The sequence below is a fragment of the Pseudophryne corroboree genome, chromosome 4, assembly GCF_028390025.1.
Source record: "Pseudophryne corroboree isolate aPseCor3 chromosome 4, aPseCor3.hap2, whole genome shotgun sequence".
Classification (NCBI taxonomy): Eukaryota; Metazoa; Chordata; class Amphibia; order Anura; family Myobatrachidae; genus Pseudophryne; species Pseudophryne corroboree.
Window position 1 is genome coordinate 507,416,878 of NC_086447.1, and position 21,505 is coordinate 507,438,382.

A 21,505-nucleotide genomic window follows, 5' to 3' on the forward strand; every position below is an offset into this window, starting at 1 on the left:
TCCTGCTTGCTTGCACCTCATGTCATCTGTCAGTCGCCCCTCCCCACTAGATTGTTAGCTCTACAGAGCAGGGCCCTCGTTCCTCTTGTTGTCTAAGCCCTCTTCTCGACACATTTCACTCAGCGACCATCTTTACCTGCTTTTTCTCCTACTGGTAAAGGTTCCTCTCTATCTATGGCCGCCAGCCCCAAGTAGTACAATGATTATTCCCTCGCTACTTACATCTAAGCTGTATTATGTTTTGAGAATTGTGTTGCTCTTTGTTACCTGCACTCCATTTTTGTTATTTATTTACTGTTATGCTAAGTTTTGTCTCCCTGTACTGTCCTTTGTACGGCGCTACAAAACACTTGGGGCGTCCTATAAATAAAATGTAATAATAATAATAATAATTATAATAATTATAATAATAATTGTGTCTGCCTTTATTACATGTGATAATTGATCCACTTTATGAGTCACCATCTTGTGCAATAAACCCATGAGAGTATCCAAAGCTGCTTTTTGCACTATGCAGTGGTCAACTCCAGGTGAATATAGAAGCAGCCTATTAATTCAGTGGCAAACGCAGGATTTTTAGAGTGGGGTTTCAAAATCCAATATCTCCCACTCTGCGGACATGGAATACAGTATTAATATTCAACCCTATAGATGGTCTATAGTATAGGCTGCATAAAACACATTTATTTTAAATAAATAAATGGTCAGGAAAAGGTTAAATACACTACAATAAATAAAGACACAAACATAACAGAACCAATACTGCACTTAGTGATGTGCACTGGAAATTTTTCGGGTTTTGTGTTTTGGTTTTGGGTTCGGTTCCGCGGCCGTGTTTTGGGTTCGGACGCGTTTTGGCAAAACCTCACCGAATTTTTTTTGTCGGATTCGGGTGTGTTTTGGATTCGGGTGTTTTTTTCAAAAAACCCTAAAAAACAGCTTAAATCATAGAATTTGGGGGTCATTTTGATCCCATAGTATTATAACCATAATTTCCACTCATTTTCAGTCTATTCTGAACACCTCACATCTCACAATATTATTTTTAGTCCTAAAATTTGCACCGAGGTCGCTGGATGGCTAAGCTAAGCGACCCAAGTGGCCGACACAAACACCTGGCCCATCTAGGAGTGGCACTGCAGTGTTAGACAGGATGGCCCTTCAAAAAAATTGTCCCCAAACAGCACATGATGCAAAGAAAAAAAGAGGCGCAATGAGGTAGCTGTGTGACTAAGCTAAGCGACCCAAGTGGCCGACACAAACACCTGGCCTATCTAGGAGTGGCACTGCAGTGTCAGACAGGATGGCCCTTCAAAAAAATACTCCCCAAACAGCACATGATGCAAAGAAAAAAAGAGGCGCACCAAGGTCGCTGTGTGACTAAGCTATGTGACACAAGTGGCCGACACAAACACCTGGCCCATCTAGGAGTGGCACTGCAGTGTCACGCAGGATGGCCCTTCAAAAAAATACTCCCCAAACAGCACATGATGCAAAGAAAAAAAGAGGCGCAATGAGGTAGCTGTGTGACTAAGATAAGCGACCCAAGTGGCCGACACAAACATCTGGCCCATCTAGGAGTGGCACTGCAGTGTCACGCAGGATGGCCCTTCAAAAAAATACTCCCCAAACAGCACATGATGCAAAGAAAAACGATAGAAAAAAGAGGTGCAAGATGGAATTGTCCTTGGGCCCTCCCACCCACCCTTATGTTGTATAAACAGGACATGCACACTTTAACAAACCCATCATTTCAGTGACATTGTCTGCCACACGACTGTGACTGAAATGACTGGTTGGTTTGGGCCCCCACCAAAAAAGAAGCAATCAATCTCTCCTTGCACAAACTGGCTCTACAGAGGCAAGATGTCCACCTCCTCCTCATCGTCCGACTCATCACCCCTTTCACTGTGTACATCCCCCTCCTCACAGATTATTAATTCGTCCCCACTGGAATCCACCATCTCAGGTCCCCGTGTACTTTCTGGAGGCAATTGCTGCTGGTGAATGTCTCCACGGAGGAATTGATTATAATTCATTTTAATGAACATCATCTTCTCCACATTTTCTGGAAGTAACCTCGTACGCCGATTGCTGACAAGGTGAGCGGCTGCACTAAACACTCTTTCGGAGTACACACTGGAGGGAGGGCAACTTAGGTAGAATAAAGTCAGTTTCTGCAAGGGCCTCCAAATTGCCTCTTTTTCCTGCCAGTATACGTACGGACTGTCTGACGTGCCTACTTGGATGCGGTCACTCATATAATAATCCTCCACCATTCTTTCAATGGTGAGAGAATCATATGCAGTGACAGTAGACGACATGTCAGTAATCGTTGGCAGGTCCTTGAGTCCGGACCAGATGTCAGCACTCGCTCCAGACTGCCCTGCATCACCGCCAGCGGGTGGGCTCGGAATTCTTAGCCTTTTCCTCGCACCCCCTGTTGCGGGAGAATGTGAAGGAGGAGCTGTTGACGGGTCACGTTCCACTTGACTTGACAATTTTCTCACCAGCAGGTCTTTGAAACCCTGCAGACTTGTGTCTGCCGGAAAGAGAGATACAATGTAGGTTTTAAATCTAGGATCGAGCACGGTGGCCAAAATGTAGTGCTCTGATTTCAACAGATTGACCACCCGTGAATCCTGGTTAAGCGAATGAAGGGCTCCATCCACAAGTCCCACATGCCTAGCGGAATCGCTCTGTTTTAGCTCCTCCTTCAATGTCTCCAGCTTCTTCTGCAAAAGCCTGATGAGGGGAATGCCCTGACTCAGGCTGGCAGTGTCTGAACTGACTTCACGTGTGGCAAGTTCAAAGGGTTGCAGAACCTTGCACAATGTTGAAATCATTCTCCACTGCGCTTGAGACAGGTGCATTCCACCTCCTTTGCCTATATCGTGGCCAGATGTATAGGCTTGAATGGCCTTTTGCTGCTCCTCCATCCTCTGAAGCATATAGAGGGTTGAATTCCACCTCGTTACCACCTCCTGCTTCAGATGATGGCAGGGCAGGTTCAGGTATTTTTGGTGGTGCTCCAGTCTTCTGTACGCGGTGCCTGAACGCCGAAAGTGGCCCGCAATTCTTCGGGCCACCGACAGCATCTCTTGCATGCCCCTGTCGTTTTTTAAATAATTCTGCACCACCAAATTCAAGGTATGTGTAAAACATGGGACGTGCAGGAATTTGCTTAGATGTAATGCACGCACAATATTGCTGGCGTTGTCCGATGTCACAAATCCCCAGGAGAGTCCAATTGGGGTAAGCCATTCTGCGATGATCTTCCTCAGTTGCCTTAAGAGGTTTTCAGCTGTGTGCGTATTCTGGAAAGCGGTGATACAAAGCGTAGCCTGCCTAGGAACGATTTGGCGTTTGCGAGATGCTGCTACTGGTGCCGCCGCTGATGTTCTTGCAGCGGGAGGCAATACATCTACCCAGTGGGCTATCACAGTCATATAGTCCTGAGTCTGCCCTGCTCCACTTGCCCACATGTCCGTGGTTAAGTGGACATTGGGTACAACTGCATTTTTTAGGACACTGGTGAGTCTTTTTCTGAGGTCTGTGTACATTTTCGGTATCGCCTGCCTAGAGAAATGGAACCTAGATGGTATTTGGTACCGGGGACACAGTACCTCAATCAAGTCTATAGTTGGCTCTGAATTAACGATGGACACCGGAACCACGTTTCTCACCACCCAGGCTGCCAAGGCCTCAGTTATCCGCTTTGCAGCAGGATGACTGCTGTGATATTTCATCTTCCTCGCAAAGGACTGTTGGACAGTCAATTGCTTACTGGAAGTAGTACAAGTGGTCTTCCGACTTCCCCTCTGGGATGACGATCGACTCCCAGCAGCAACAATAGCAGCGCCAGCAGCAGTAGGCGTTACACTCAAGGATGCATCGGAGGAATCCCAGGCAGGAGAGGACTCGTCAGACTTGCCAGTGACATGGCCTGCAGGACTATTGGCTTTCCTGGGTAAGGAGGAAATTGACACTGAGGGAGTTGGTGGTGTGGTTTGCAGGAGCTTGGTTACAAGAGGAAGGGATTTACTGGTCAGTGGACTGCTTCCGCTGTCGCCCAAAGTTTTTGAACTTGTCACTGACTAATGATGAATGCGCTGCAGGTGACGATAAGGGAGAATGTTCCGAGGTGGTTAACGTCCTTACCCCTACTTATTACAGCTTGACAAAGGCAACACACGGCTTGACAACTGTTGTCCGCATTTGTGTTGAAATAATTCCACACCGAAGAGCTGATTTTTTTGTATTTTGACCAGGCATGTCAATGGCCATATTCCTCCCACGGACAACAGGCGTCTCCCCGGGTGCCTGACTTAAACAAACCACCTCACCATCAGAATCCTCCTTGTCAATTTCCTCCCCAGCGCCAGCAACACCCATATCCTCATCCTGGTGTACTTCAACACTGACATCTTCAATTTGACTATCAGGAACTGGACTGCAGGTGCTCCTTCCAGCACTTGCAGGGGGCGTGCAAATGGTGGAAGGCGCAAGCTCTTCCCGTCCAGTGTTGGGAAGGTCAGGCATCGCAACCGACACAATTGGACTCTCCTTGGGGATTTGTGATTTCGAAGAACGCACAGTTCTTTGCTGTGCTTTTGCCAGCTTAAGTCTTTTCTTTTTTCTAGCGAGAGGATGAGTGCTTCCATCCTCATGTGAAGCTGAACCACTAGCCATGAACATAGGCCAGGGCCTCAGCCGTTCCTTGCCACTCCGTGTCGTAAATGGCATATTGGCAAGTTTACGCTTCTCCTCAGACGCTTTTAATTTTGATTTTTGGGTCATTTTACTGATCTTTTGTGTTTTGGATTTTACATGCTCTGTACTATGACATTGGGCATCGGCCTTGGCAGACGACATTGATGGCATTTCATTGTCTCGGCCATGACTAGTGGCAGCAGCTTCAGCACGAGGTGGAAGTGGATCTTGATCTTTCCCTATTTTTTTTGTTCTCCATATTTTAATGCGCACAACTAAAAGGCACCACAGGTATACAATGTAGATGGATGGATACTAGTATACTTATGGACGACGAGTGACAACACAGAGGTAGGTACAGCAGTGGCCTACCGTACTGCTATATACAGTATAATGGACCTGGTGGACACTGTCAGCAGACTGCGTTTATAGTATAAAGAAAAAAAGACACCACAGGTATACAATGTAGATGGATGGATACTTAGTATACTTATGGACGATGAGTGATGACACAGAGGTAGGTACAGCAGTGGCCTACTGTACTGCTATATACAGTATAATGGACCTGGTGGACACTGTCAGCAGACTGCGTTTATAGTATAAAGAAAAAAAGACACCACAGGTATACAATGTAGATGGATGGATACTTAGTATACTTATGGACGACGAGTGACGACACAGAGGTAGGTACAGCAGTGGCCTACCGTACTGCTATATACAGTATAATGGACCTGGTGGACACTGTCAGCAGACTGCGTTTATAGTATAAAGAAAAAAAGACACCACAGGTATACAATGTAGATGGATGGATACTTAGTATACTTATGGACGATGAGTGATGACACAGAGGTAGGTACAGCAGTGGCCTACCGTACTGCTATATACAGTATAATGGACCTGGTGGACACTGTCAGCAGACTGCGTTTATAGTATAAAGAAAAAAAGACACCACAGGTATACAATGTAGATGGATGGATACTTAGTATAATTATGGACGACGAGTGACGACACAGAGGTAGGTACAGCAGTGTCCTACCGTACTGCTATATACAGTATAATGGACCTGGTGGACACTGTCAGCAGACTGCGTTTATAGTATAAAGAAAAAAAGACACCACAGGTATACAATGTAGATGGATGGATACTTAGTATACTTATGGACGACGAGTGACGACACAGAGGTAGGTACAGCAGTGGCCTACCGTACTGCTATATACAGTATAATGGACCTGGTGGACACTGTCAGCAGACTGCATTTATAGTATAAAAAAAAAGACACCACAGGTATACAATGTAGATGGATGGATACTAGTATACTTATGGACGACGAATGATGACACAGAGGTAGGTACAGCAGTGGCCTACCGTACTGCTATATACAGTATAATGGACCTGGTGGACACTGTCAGCAGACTGTGTTTATAGTATAAAAAAAAAGACACCACAGGTATACAATGTAGATGGATGGATAGTATACTTATGGACGGCGAGTGACGACACAGAGGTAGGTACAGCAGTGGCCTACCGTACTGCTATATACAGTATAATGGACCTGGTGGACACTGTCAGCAGACTGCGTTTATAGTATAAAAAAAAGACACCACAGGTATACAATGTAGATGGATGGATAGTATACTTATGGACGACGAGTGACGACACAGAGGTAGGTACAGCAGTGGCCTACCGTACTGCTATATACAGTATAATGGACCTGGTGGACACTGTCAGCAGACTGCGTTTATAGTATAAAAAAAAAGACACCACAGGAGTGTTTTTCAGGCAGACAAACGTATACTGGTGGTCACTGTCAGCAAAACTGTGCACTGTACTCACTGTGTAGTATATAACTAGTATATAAACGGAGAGGACGCCAGCCACGTCCTCTCCCTATCAATCTCAATGCACGTGTGGAAAATGGCGGCGACGCGCGGCTGCTTATATAGAATCCGAATCTCGCGAGAATCCGACAGCGGGATGATGACGTTTGGGCGCGCTCGGGTTAACCGAGCCATACGGGAGAATCCGAGTATGGCTCGGACCCGTCTAAAAAGGGTGAAGTTCGGGGGGTTCGGTTTCTCGGAAACCGAACCCGCTCATCACTACTTTCTAAGCACACATTCTCCCACCACATGGTAAGGTTTCTGTCTCTTCTGATCCAGTGCACTGATTGGGGACTCAGAACCACACACACACACACACACACACACACACACACACACACACACACCAAACTTGGTAGAAGAAGCTGCTACCACTTAAACCGCATGATGTTGCGGCAGCTCTTGTAATCGTATAATATATCATATGTCATAATTTGAGCAACTTACCAAGAGGAGGGGAGGTTTCCGGGCAACCGTAACCCCCCTGCGTTTGCCTCTGTAATTGTTTTGTCTGTGTATACTGTACTGTATGATACTATCACTGAATTATTTTGCAGCAATTGTCTGGTTTCTGTGTAATTCTATACTTGTAGTAGTTTCCATCTCAATAGATTTCTTTCCTGACTATTGAAGTAATCAATATTGTCAACAGTACTTTATTTTTTAATGAACAAATGACAAACCAATTCCTTTCAGTTTTATATTAATAGAACACTACAAGCAGTATTTCAACTGCTAAAACATATTTAACATATATCTGCATTTAAGTTTATTTTTTAATATTACCCAGTGCTCAAATGTACTCTATAATCATTTTCATTGTTTCTAGCAAGTAGTAAAGACTACATCATTGACTCAGTCATGCAGCTTTAGATATGGAAACACATAAAAAACAAACATCACTTTGACTCACACGATCAGACAGGATTGTTCCAACCTGTTAATCATTAATACAGTTGATGTGATCACCACCATTTTTCTATCTTTTTGAGACAACAGATAACCCAATTCATTGCTGCAACGTCACATCCAGAGTAATTACCTCTACCCCTCTGTGACTTTTTTTTGTCAAAATAAAAGCACCTGGAATTCTAGGCACAAGGCTGTTGATGAACAACTGCCTTTCGTTTGATAGGAGATTTATGCCAACAAAAGGGTGTGTTTATAGATATACTTTAAAATAGCAAGTGATGTCCGTGTGGCCTTTGTCAGACCTGAATGCAAGGAGTATATGAAACCTGTGGAGGACCATAGAAACGGAACTTAGAATTACGGATGCTCTTTAATATTTTTCATGATTTTCAGGAGATCAGTATTTTATTTTTAATTTTATAAAATTTTACATGAGTTCACATAATCTAGAATTCTGCCATGGAATGATATTTGAACTTCATTTGGACTGAAACAGGACTTCTGAATTTGATTTTTCATGGTTGGAAAGATTTTAAACTCATAAAATGCCAATTGAGCAGTTTTCTGAGACACAAGAAGGAGATTGTCCTTTCCAGAATGGAGAATCGCTAAAAAAAAATACATCAAGTATAGAGAATTGCTATGGAACTATGGTGGGGAAAGAATTAATGTCGTACTCACAGGATAGCCTGTGTACCGAAGGAGAGGATGGACTGATGCTCACACCAGAGGAGGAACAAAATCCAGCTAGCCTTGGCATTAAAACAGGTACTGTATATACCACAATGTAAATGTAATGTTAAAATTGTCATTTATAATTTTTAAATATATGTATGGTGCATATATATACAAGTATTTAATAATACTAAGCTATATTCACATATATATATATTTGACTTATTTATGACATTTTCAAGTCCAACTTTATATTGTTTTTTTTTTCAAACTGTTGCACTTTAATTGGTCAGTTTGCAAGAAGTAGCATTCTGAGTAACTGCTATAGCTGCAATAATGCTCATCATATATTGAAGAGATGTTTACAGAACTATTGTACTCAATTTGTTTCCTTTTACTTCTGTATTCAGAGATGCGCCTGTTGAATGACACATATTCATCAGAAGATGAGGATTTAGATATTATTTATAGAAAAAACAGTATAAACTGCAATAAGGCAACTCAAAAGAAAACAATCACACAGATTATTAAAGATAAAAAGAAACAGACACAGCTCACTTTACAATGGTAAGTACAGCAAATCCCGGCCACATTTTATATTCACTCTTCATGTTCTTGTATATACAGTACTGTGGCATGCATGTGTATATATATATATATATATATATATATATATATTTACACAGTATATATATACCGTCCTTACCCATATAAATGGGTGAGGACGGTACAAGGAAAAAACATGGAGAAATCATGGTGCAAGAGCCTTAAAAATCATATAGTATACCTATATGGATCAGCACACAAAACGTATCTAATGAAAAAATCAGTTGCATTTAATGCAGCATACTGTAGGTAAACATCCTGTATTGCCTATGCTGAATTAATTAATAAATGTAACTGATTTTTCACTAGATGTTTCTTGAGTGCTGATCTTTCTTATCTGTTTAGCAGATAGGCATTATATATATATATATATATATATATATATATATTATATATCACGGATGTGCGGTAAGGTAAATGGCTCAGGTGATACTGGCTTTTACCATTAACACTTAATATATGGGCCATTATACAAACAATATATAAGTTTTCAGCGGTGCAGAATCCATATAGTATTTAACAGACATACTTATCTTTCCCAGGACTTGGAATAAGGAGGATATGTACAGACCATTTGACTGATAGTTATTCTAGTTTCCTACCCTCCCTCATTCTGCAGGGTATTCGGACTCCAGGTCGACAACAAAAAGGTCGACACACCTTAGGTCGACGCCAATTGGTTGACACACCTTAGGTCGACATGGACAAAATGTCGACATGGACAAAAGGTCGACAGGAACAAGGTCAACATGGAAAAAGGTCGACATGAGTTTGTCACAATTTTTTTCTTTTTTGGAACCTTTTCATACTTAACGATCCACGTGGACTACGATTGGAACGGTAATCTGTGCCGAGCGAAGCGAAGGCACCATGCCCGAAGCATGGCGAGCGAAGCGAGCCATGCGAGGGGACACGGTGCACTAATTGGGGTTCCCGGTCACTTTACGAAGAAAACGACACAAAAAAACATAAAAAACTCATGTCGACCTTTTTCCATGTCCACCTTGTTCCTGTCGACCTTTTGTCCATGTCAACCTTTTGTCCATGTCGACCTAAGGCGTGTCGACCAAATTGGCATTGACATAAGGTGTGTCGACCTTTTTGTTGTCGACCTGGAGTCCCAGACCCTTCTGCAGGAGACTCCCTGAAATACATAGTAGCAATCTGCCTGACTTCCTGAATAGACCAGCAATCTCCCTGATTGCACCTTACAAACTTTATGAAGCTGTTACATAAACCCACTATTGGGGTATTTTTCGTGTTACCCCCTTTACCTGTATTTAATCACAACTACCTATTATAACTTAACAACTAAAATAAAGACACAGACAACAGTGCTGACATTTCAAATTTTTGTCAAATTTATTATTGACAGGTACTATTTTTAATTTTTTCTTTAAATGGTGGCGGCACTAAAGAACGGACAGGGAAAACAAACACACACACAAAACCAAGCATTGTTGTTCAACTCTCCACTCCACAACCCACCCGTTCAGGTGGTGTAACCATTTCCCGTCCAGGACAATTGGTTTACGCCATACCCCACTGCAAGGAGAGCGCACCCACTAAAGCCTAAAAACTTAACAACCAACCGTTCTTTACCGCCACATACTGAACCAACTAACCAACCAACCACACAAACTGGGTGGAAGGGTGTGAAAAACAGGAACCAAGAGGCAGATAATCTGCCTCAGCCTATTTTCAAATAAAACTCTCCTCCCCACTTGACCACCATTGGCTGACCCCTAAGCATGCCATAACAAACGAAAACAATCATAACACATCCTTAAAGTGGCAACCCTCAAACCCCTTGTGGTTTAATATGACCTCAGTGCTTACATATATATATTCAGCCTTCGGTCGGACTTCTTGGGGGGGGAAAAAATAAATCAGAGATATATTCATTCAAATGGGCTCATCAGTGCAATTTCCCTGTAATGGTTATAAGGCACAATGATCCCGATGGCTACATGCATTTTAAATAAGGTTTCTCATGGCCACTTACAGTATATAGAAACTCTTGTAAAATACAGTACACTAAAAAAATCCTGAAAATATCAGTGTCTTTTCTTCAACAAGTAATTCTTACTAACTTTGGGGCTCATGTAAGTCATTTTTATGACATACCTCTCAGATGTAGCAGTACACATCTGTGCTGAAAAGTGTTAAGGTGCATACACACTGGGCGTTTTTGCCCAGCATGTATGAACAGCGATGATTGCTGACATCGCTTGGCTGAAAAGCGCTCAGTGCATACACACTGAGCTAATTTCCCCCCTGCCCAGCGTTGTCAGCGGGGGTGAACGGCTTTCCATAGCAGGACGCTCTGGAAAGCCGCTCACACCACCGTTCATCTACTGGTAATACCAGTAGATGAACAGCAGCTGCCAGCGATGAAGCGGGAGCGTGCATCAGCGCTCATTGCTCATTGCCGGGGCATACACACTGGGCGGCCTTAAGCTGAAAGCAGCTCAACACACCAAAAGTGACCTGCTTTCAGCTCAACATCGCCCAGTGTGTATGGGCCTTTACTTTCATAATCTCCCTGAAATGCTTTTTCTAAAGTTGGCAAATGTTCTAAATCAAACAGACAGCAACATCATTTACTGTCCACAACGTGCCATTTCAACCACCTGGGGAGGAAGAACACACACACACACACACACACACACACACACACACACACACACACACACACACATATCAAATCATGCTAGAACTCGGTACCTTCCGTGTTAATACAGTATCCTTACAGGTGATGTGTGTTAAAGTACAAAAACAATGATTCAAACTTGTACCAATTTCTTTCATTCCCCTCCTTTGCTTGTCCTCCTTGACGCCCAGATATTCAAATGGTAGTATGGACCATAGCTAGAAAGAACAAAAATATGATGGTGTAATACTATTTATATATAAAACAAAACGGAAATTTACCTGTGCTCTCATGCAAGAAATAGTGCCTGCCCCTATGTGTCTAGAACTTATATATAGCACCCAGTGTCAAAGGTACTCCAAATCGGATGCAGTTACATTGCCGGCAGTCAGGATCCCAGCGGTCAGGATACCGACGCTGGAATCTTAACCACTGACAATACCGACAGCCAGAATCCCGGCTAACAGGGGCTATTCCCACTCTATGGGTGTCCACGACACCCATAGAGTGGGAATAGAAACTGAGGTGAGCACAGTGAGACACCTATCCCGCAACATGGCAAGGGCAGCGAGCCTGCGAGGGACTTCATTGTGCTCGCCCCCTGCCAGCATTCCCGGCGTTGGTATGCTGACTGCCGGGATCGCGGTCGCCGGCATACAATACCCAACGTCTCCAAACAATGTGCCAAGCACCACATACAGGAGGCCAAAAAACAATAACATCTTTATACCTTTGGGATTTGCAATTCACAGACGGTTGGGTTTCATTTGTCCTCTGGTACAAATTTGAAACGATTCCATCTCTCCACCTTAAAACCAAAAATTCTCCCAGTGGAAAAAGAGCTCCAATAGTTTAATACATTCAATGGTTTATTAAAAAAAAAAAACATAAAACACATAAACAATAGACCGATACTGTTCAATTTACTAGATTTACAGTACTGTCACAAAGTTTTAGGCAGATGTGGAAAAAATGCTGCAGACATTGAAGTGTTAATAGTCTATTATAATCAATTAATAAAATGCAAAGTGAATGAACAGAAGAGAAATCTAAATCAAATCAATATATGGTGTAACCACCCTTTGCCTTCAAAACAGCATCAATTCTTCTAGGTATACTTGCACTCAGTTTTTGAAGGAACTTGGCAGGGAGGTTGCTCCAAACATCTTGGAGAAATCCCACAGATCTTCTGTGGATGTAGGCTTGCTCATATCCTTCTGTCTCTTCATGTAATCCCAGACAGACTTGATGATGAGATAAAGGTTCTGTGGGGACCATACAGAGCCGGCCCTAGGCATATGCAAACTATGCCAATGCCTAGGGCATTTGGTATGCCTAGTGGCACAAGCAGTACTGGCCTTTATACACATCTTATTTGCATTGCTATGTGGCTAGAATGCATAAGCAGCTTCTGCTGATTAAAATTATATGCAGCATGCCTATATTCTGAGTGTAGCATTTCGTATGCAGCTACAGAATATAGGCATGCCTCATATCATTTTAATCAGCAGAAGCTGCTTATGCATTCTAGCCACATAGCAATGCAAATAAGATGCATTTTCATTCAAAAAAGGCGCCAGACGTTAGCAGAGCTGCCAACTGACTGTGGCCAGGTATCTCCTGCTGCATGGCGTATTGAGGCAAGATGTATGAGGACACATCTGTATCCAAGCAGAGGGAGTTCACAGTGTTAGCAGCCGTGTGAGTGCTTTGTGTGAGTGGGTTGGTTGTGCAATAGTGTTCGGCATTTGTGTAAGAGACATTATGTGTATAAAGGCCAGTACTCACTGGCCGATGTGACAGAGATGTGTGCTGAGCGAACCGCTCAGCACACATCTCTCCCGCCGCTCAGCACAGCGCGATGTGTGCTGAGCGTGTGGGGGGAGATGGGGGGGCCGCTCACTTCACCCAGCGGGTGAAGTGAGCGACCCGCTAGATTGGCCTGCATGCAGGCCAATCTAGCAGCAGCAATAGCGATGCGCGGGGCCGCGCATCGCTATCACTGTAGGGGGTACACACGGAGCGATAATGTTTAAATTCTAAGCAATCTAGTCAGATTGCTTAGAATATCGCTCCGTGAGTACCCCCCTTAAGGGCATTGATAAAGGTTGTCATAATGTGTTATGCGCATTATGTTTATAAGGACATTAATAATGTGTGTTATATGTGTAAGGGGCATTACTGTGTGGTAATAGGTGTATAAAGGCATTACTAATGTGTGGCATTATATGTATAAGGTGCTCTACTGTGTGACGTAACATATAGAAAGGGCACTACTGTGTGGTCTAATGTGAATAAAGAGCAATATGGTATGGTATAATGTGAATAAGGAGCAATTCAGTGTGATGTAATGTGTATAAGGGGCACTACTTTGAGGATTAATGTATATAAGGTAAAGTGGTACTAATGTGTGATGTAACGTGAATTAGGGACACTATAGCATGATATAATGTGAATAAAGTTGCACTACTGTGTGGCGTAATTAGAATTGGGGGTACTATTGTGTGGCCATGCCCCTTGCCAAAAAAAACACATTCCTTTTTGTTCCTATTTAAAATATAGGGGGTAGGAACACCAAAATAAGGACTGCTATGGGTGAGAGGTGATGGTGCTGGGAAAGGGGTGCAAGGTAAGAGGCAGAACTATTGGTGGTGATAGGGGGCACCAGGCAAAATCTTGCCTAGGGCATCATATTGGCTAGGGCCGGCTCTGGGGCCTTTTCATCACTTCCAGGAATCCTTGTTTATCTTTACGCTGAAGATAGTTTTTAATGGCATTGGCTGTATGCTTGGGGTCATTGTCCTGCTCTAGGATCATTTTGGAGCCAATCAGACACCTCCCTGATGGTATTGCATAATGAATAAGTACCTGCCTGTATTTCTCAGCATTGAGGACACCATTAATCTTGACAAAATCTCCAACTCCATTTGCTGAAATGCAGCCTCAAACATGCAAGGAACCTCCACATGCTTCACTGTTGCCTGCAGGCATTGTGCTTCAATGCTGAGAAATACAGGCAGGTACTTATCCAACATGCAATACCACCAGGGAGGCATCTGGATAGCTCCAAATTTATTCTGTAGTAGGACAATGACCCCAAATATACAGCCAATGTCATCAAGAACTACCTTCAGTGTGAAGAAGAACAAGGAGTTCTGGAAGTGATGATATGGCCCCCACAGAGCCCTGATCTCAACATCATTGAGTCTGTCTGGGATTACATGAAGAGACAGAAGGATTTGAGCCTACATCCACAAAAGATCTGTGGTTAGTGTGTGCACTAACATACAAATTGTGTGCAAGTGTTGAAGAATGTATGCGGTTTTGAAGACAAAGGGTGGACACACCAAATATTCATTTGATTTAGATATACAGAATCATCTGTTCATTCATTTTGCATTTTGTTAATTGATAAAAAATAAACTATAAACACTTCTATTTTGAAAGCATTCTTATTTGCAGCATTTTTTCCACACCTGCCTAAAACTTTTGCACAGAACTGTACATACAGTATGCCTATCAGATATCAACATCAAGGAGGAGTGACAGCCCACAGCAGACTAGAAACAGGTGCTGGGACTGAGAGGGGAAAATAAATCAGACAGGGGGCAGAAGTACTGGCAGGGGAAGTGGCAGCAATCTGAAAACATGGGTTCTGGGACTATGATGGGAAGAGACAGCAAACTGGGAGAATGTGTACATGTTAGTTAAGCTGAGATGGGTTAAAGGAAATGGAAACAGTAAATATCGAAGTTCTACCCAGGCACTTCATTGGGAGGTCAAGGTTCACTCAGGCATGATCCTGGTGTTGCTTATGAGGCACACAGCACTGTAGCCCTATGTACCATGAGCCACAAGTGCCAGTGCTGCAATGATCTAAAGTGGAAGGATGAGGCCCTTGGCATGTGCTGCAGCACAGGCAAGGTGCAGCTTCTGCCCTAGAATATATATATATATATATATATATATATATATATGTATATATATATACACAGTATATATATATATATATATATATATATATATATATCTATATCCTCTTATACTGTTATTCCATTTGGTATGAATTGTGGTAACACTATGCAGTGGGAGACTGTGAATATTTGAACCCACTACTCCCCCATTAAATGGATAGCGGGTACGGGCGTATGCACACACCCATGAAAATCGCTATCTGTGTGTGTGTGTCAATGTACTATGAGATAAGAAATGAGTGGCCAAATGTATTTAATTTGCACACATTTGATAAAGTATTGCTACATATTATCTAGATCTTTTTAAACTTCAGTCATAGACACCAAACATATTTCGGAAATGAATTATTTCCTTTCATAAACTAATGGTCTCTGCATCTCTGAACTCCTATAAAGTTATGTTCATAGTTGGTGCCCGAGATTGGATCTGGTCAGGATCCCGGTGGTCGGGATCCTGACTGTTTAAATACTGATGCCGGAATTCCGACACTGCTCGGGGTGTCAGCATCCCAAATAGGATCACAATCCCGGCACCGGAAGGCCGACCACCATGATCCTGGACGTCTGTGTGCCAAGCTGCCGGAGAGGTAAGCCGCGTATTTTAGGTTTAGGCTGTGGGGGGAGGGTTAAGGTTGGGCTGTGGCCAAGGGGGGGTTAGGTTTAGACTGCAGGTAGGGGGGGTTAGGTTTAGGCACCCCCAGGGAGGGTTAGGCTTTGGGGGGGGGGGGTTTAGGTTTAGGCACCCCAGGGAGGGTTAGGCTTTGGGGGGGGGGGTTAGATTTAGGCTGCGGGAAGGGGGGTTAGGTTTAGGCACTACTGGGGAGGGTTAGGCTGCGGGAAGGGAGGCTTAAGTTTAGTCTGCTGGGAGGGAGGGATTCAAACCATCGGGATGCCGTGGTTGGTATTCTGACCAGATAATGCCACAGTAACCCTGTACAATTTATTTTTCCTAAGTGACTGACATATTTGTTTCTACAGTAGGTCCTAATGCATACTTAACTGTCTGCTGTATTTTACTAGAAAATGTGTATGCACATCCTATCTATATGTATCTAATGCTCATCATAATATAATGTGCTGTACAATAGGCAGTTACAAGCTGGATAAATCTGGGCCTGTAAATTCAGTGAATGGGTATGCACCAAGTGTGGGATCCCCACAAAAATATTATCTTTGCTACAGTAAATTTATATCAAGGGGAAGATTCAAATAGCTATGAGGTTTGTTCCATCAGAACTTTGCACGCTGATAAAATCTATAGTAATCTACTGTAGCATGAAGACCTTACTCATTTCTGCTCATACCCGATGAAGGGCAACAGAAAAAATGTGCCTCTCATATTTCCCCACAATGTGCACAGCAGCACATCACGCAGGTTTCTGATGGAACTTCACACTTAATTGAATGATCCGCTAGGTTGGAACAAACAGGTACTAATTGTATATAACCTGACTTTCACACAATTTGTCTTGTGGAAAAACACCCAAGCCTTTAGCCATTGGATTGCAGACAATGAGATTATTCACTGTTGGTATTCACAACAAATTGTATACCTGGAGGGCTCTTAAGGGGGGTACTCATGGAGTGATCGTGCATCGCTATCGCTGGTTCTAGATTGGCCTGCATGCAGGCTCAATCTAGCATGTCGCTCATTTCACCCGCTGGATGAGCGCCCCCCCCACCCGTCTCCTCCCGCACGCTCAGCACACATCGCGCTGTGCTGAGTGGGGGGAGAGATGTGTGCTGAGCGGTTCGCTCAGCACACATCTCTCCCCAAATCGGGCCGTGAATACAGCCCTTAAGTATGGGTACACACCAGGACGATTTCGTCCCGATGGCCCCAATTTCGATGTGTCGTGCGAGCGTTTGGATGGGAATCGTTGCAGAAATGTACCTTTTCTGTTAACGATTCCGTTCCGATGCCCGTACCTGCCGCTTGCACGCCGGATCAGAGATCTTGACTGCTGCAGTTAGGATCACCCGATCCGATGCACGGTGAATACATGTCACCGTGCATCGGATCGGTATCGGGGGACCCACTCTCTGCTTCCTGAGCACATCGGCAGCACATCAGGAAGCAGGGAGCTGGCGGGCTGATCGGACCATGATCAGCTAGTGATTGTGGTCTGAGCTGCATCGCGCTGGTGTGTAGGCACCCTTACATCCATTTGTTATTGGATCAAACAAGTGACTAGATTAAAATGGAAATCAATGTGCAAACTATTATATTCTAATATCTTACTTTGGGGGTAATTCTGAGTTGATCGCAGAAGCAAGTTTGTTAGCAGTTGGGCAGAACCATGGGGGTAATTCCAAGTTGATCGCAGCAGGAAATGTTTTAGCAGTTGGGCAAAACTATGTGCACTGCAGGGGGAGCAGATATAACGCGCAGAGAGAGTTAGATTTGGGTGGGTTATTTTGTTTCTGTGCAGGGTAAATACTGGCTGCTTTACTTTTACACTGCAATTTAGATTGCAGATTGAACTCACCACACCCAAATCTAACTCTCTCTGCACATGTTATATCTGCCTCCCCTGCAGTGCACATGGTTTTGCCCAACTGCTAAAAAATTTCCTGTTGCGATCAACTTGGAATTACCCCCCATGTGCATTGCAGGGGGGGGCAGATATAACATTTGCAGAGAGAGTTAGATTTGGGTGGGGTGTGTTCAAACTGAAATCTAAAATGCAGTGTAAAAATAAAGCAGCCAGTATTTACCCTGCACAGAAACAATATGACCCACCCAAATCTAGCTCTCTCAGCAAATGTTATATCTGCCCCCCCTGCAGTGCACAGGGTTTTGCACATCTGCTAACAAATTTGCTGCTACGATCAGGACTGAATTAGGCCCTTTGTCCATTACTACAACCTCAGAAATACCCATTTATCACATGACACTTGTATTCATGACTTTTGCTTTCAGGTTGGAGGAGAACTATATTGTATGTGAAGGAGTTTGCCTGCCACGGTGCATATTGTATGCACACTATTTAGACTTTTGCAGAAAAGAGAAGCTGGATCCAGCCTGTGCTGCAACATTTGGAAAGGTATATAGATTTTACTATCGACAAAAATGAAAAGATATAGGGGGAAAGTCAATTGATTGTGCTAATTTTTTGAGTGAAAAAATGTGACTTTACTGCAATTTGTCTGATAGTGTTATCAGGCAATTCAATTGTGGCCTATATTTTTCACGCAAAAATTAACCCGTTATCAACGTGAAAACACATGGATCTTGGAACTCATCCAGAATCCTGTGATTTTCTTGCGAAAATGAGTTAATTTTTGCTTGAAAAACTGAGCCAGTTGTCAGGGATTTTTTCACCTACCTCTACGCAGGTGGAAAAAAAAATCCCAGATACTGCTGGAGTTTGGGGCTAATTGAATTAGCTCCTGTGGATCAATTAGCTATGGTAATTTACCACGGCTAATTGAATTCCCCCCATATTGTGCTAAGTGGTGATAGGTCAAAGTCTAAAAACTTTATTCAGTGCCCTTTAAAAGATTTAGGGCAGAATGTCAAATGTGCATAAAAATATAGCCTCCTCATTGGTCAAACCCTTGTTACATACAGAATTACTCATTCTGGACATGTCTAATACTAATAAAATATTTAACATTTCAAAAAATGTACAGTAGCTATTTGATCACAACATACCGCACTGAGTAAACCTTTTCTCCCTGTTTTATTTATTTTGTTCATCCCTGTTATCCAAACTAAGCGGTTATTAAATAAGACAAGTCCCCAATGTTTTTTGCACTATGATCTGTAGACATTATCCTGGTTCTCAATTCTGAAAATGTCACTTTTTACATGAAGCTTGTGAAACTCCATTCCTAATTTCTTTAGAGTCTTTTATGGATATATATATATATATATATATATATATATATATATATCTATATATTATATAAATACATTACTTCAGCTTTTTACCTACTTTATCTATATGCTTCTAGTGTTCCTCTTTGTACTGTAGATGAACATCATCCAATATAACTTTTAATATGCTGTCACTCACACATTACATCATTGTTACAAAGGGCAATATGTAATCGCCTGCAAGGATCAGGCTGTTCTGGAATTCCTGAAAGTTTTGCCCATATTTTTACTAGTGATGAGCGGATTCGGTTTTACTCGGTTTTACTCGGTTCTCAAAACCGAATCTTATTGGCTCACTGATGTCACGTGTTTTGGATAGCCAATAAGATTCAATTTTGAGAACCGAGTAAAACCGAGTAAAACCGAATCCGCTCATCACTAATTTTTACCCGGTTTTGCCTTGTAAGGGGGTTTTGTGTACAAAGTTTTGTGTATTCACAGTCACAATGCTCATACACTGGACATACAAGTGGAGGCCAGTTGAGACAGATTATGCTATACGGCATTGGAGTGCTTTTTCCGTGGCTGAAAATGGAATTGCCCTCTATCCTTATTAACAGCTAATCGATCCTAGTCAGATGCTGGTCTGGACAAATTGTGTTTTAGGGACCATGCAATCTATGAATTGCAGCATATTAAGTCTAACTGGTTCTCCAAATTCCCAGAATACATGTGCAAATTCATGTTTAATAGGTAAATAATTGTTAGTGACCTGGATTTAACATTTTAATACATCTGATATAATTTAAGTTCATATTTTTTTTATATTTGTTAAGAATCAGACTAAAAACAAGCAAGTACTAAAGTGTGTTAGCATAAGTCTGAATATTCTCTAAATAATACCTTTATAGAGTAAAATACCTTAAAATTGTGTCATCTTATTAGACTGATGGGTGGATGTCCAAGAAATAAGCAATAATTAGTAGCAAGTATAAATCAAGAAATACGTGGTTATCCTGTCTTCAGTAAGCAGCGATAGGTGTGAAAGAAGTCCCATGTACATCTTACTAACCTGCAATACAGCTGCTGATGAACACTAGTATAAACATGTAAAAAGATAATAGCAGTTTCAGATCCAGAATGAAAGGTTACAATCCCAAATTCCAGTGGCTCATGGGTAACCCAAAGATGGGTGCATAATCACTTTCTGGAGTTTAGAAAAGGCTACAAATGAGAAAGCCTCTATTTCTGATGCCCTACCTTCCCCACACAATGTGGTGTGGGTAAGGTGTTTTAAAATGCACCCTCTTACTAGGAGAGTGTGGGACTACAGTGGGTGAGAGTATGGGACTACAGTGGGTGAGGTAAATTTGGTAGTCCCCAGCCTACAGTACTTTTAGGAGAAACAACAATACAAAAATGCTCAGTAAAATTGATGGTGAGAGATCCCTATAACTACTGTAATATTAATAGTCTAGATCAGAGGTTCTCAAACGCGGTCCTCAAGACACCCCAACAGTCCAGGTTTTAAGTATAGCCATGCTTGGCAACAAGTGACTTAATCAGCACCTCAGTCAATTTGATTTAACCATCTGTGCTTAGCCATGGATATACCTAAAACCAAGACCGTTGGGGTGCCTTGAGGACCACGTTTGAGAACCTCTGGTCTAGATGAAAGGCAAGAAATTAAATTCAAGGTTTAGTGCTTCTTTTGTACACTTGCCCAGGCTCAAATAAGTACATTTTGTAAAGTGAGCAGTATATGCTGTTTAAAGCATGATGTTGATTGGACTATGATTAGGCACAGGGTAATTCTGGGGTGAAACATGCTGTTGTAAAGGGTTAATTGCAAAATACTGTAGATCTGCAAATAATACAGTGTGTCTGGCCATTTATGTAGTCTACATATAGTGCAGAAAAGGAGTAGGCTGGGAATGGGATGAAATCATGTAATAAGGTGAAATCAGCATACTTTATTTTTGTCAGATTGAATTTTGTAAAATATATTTCATGTTTTCTTTATGCAGATTTTTTTTTTTTTGGTACTTAGAATTTATTTTTTTCTAAATGTAACTTCATAAAACTCAATTTTAATTAGCAAATTTTATGCCCAGTCAATAATACAGACAATGGGGGATTTTGCTGCCAAAATTCAAGTGTAACACCAGTACACTATTGGCTAAAAAACACATTTGAGAAATGTTATCTTCTGTTATTTTATGTAAGTTACTCAGAAAACCTTTATTGACATAAAAGAGGCCACTAGCAA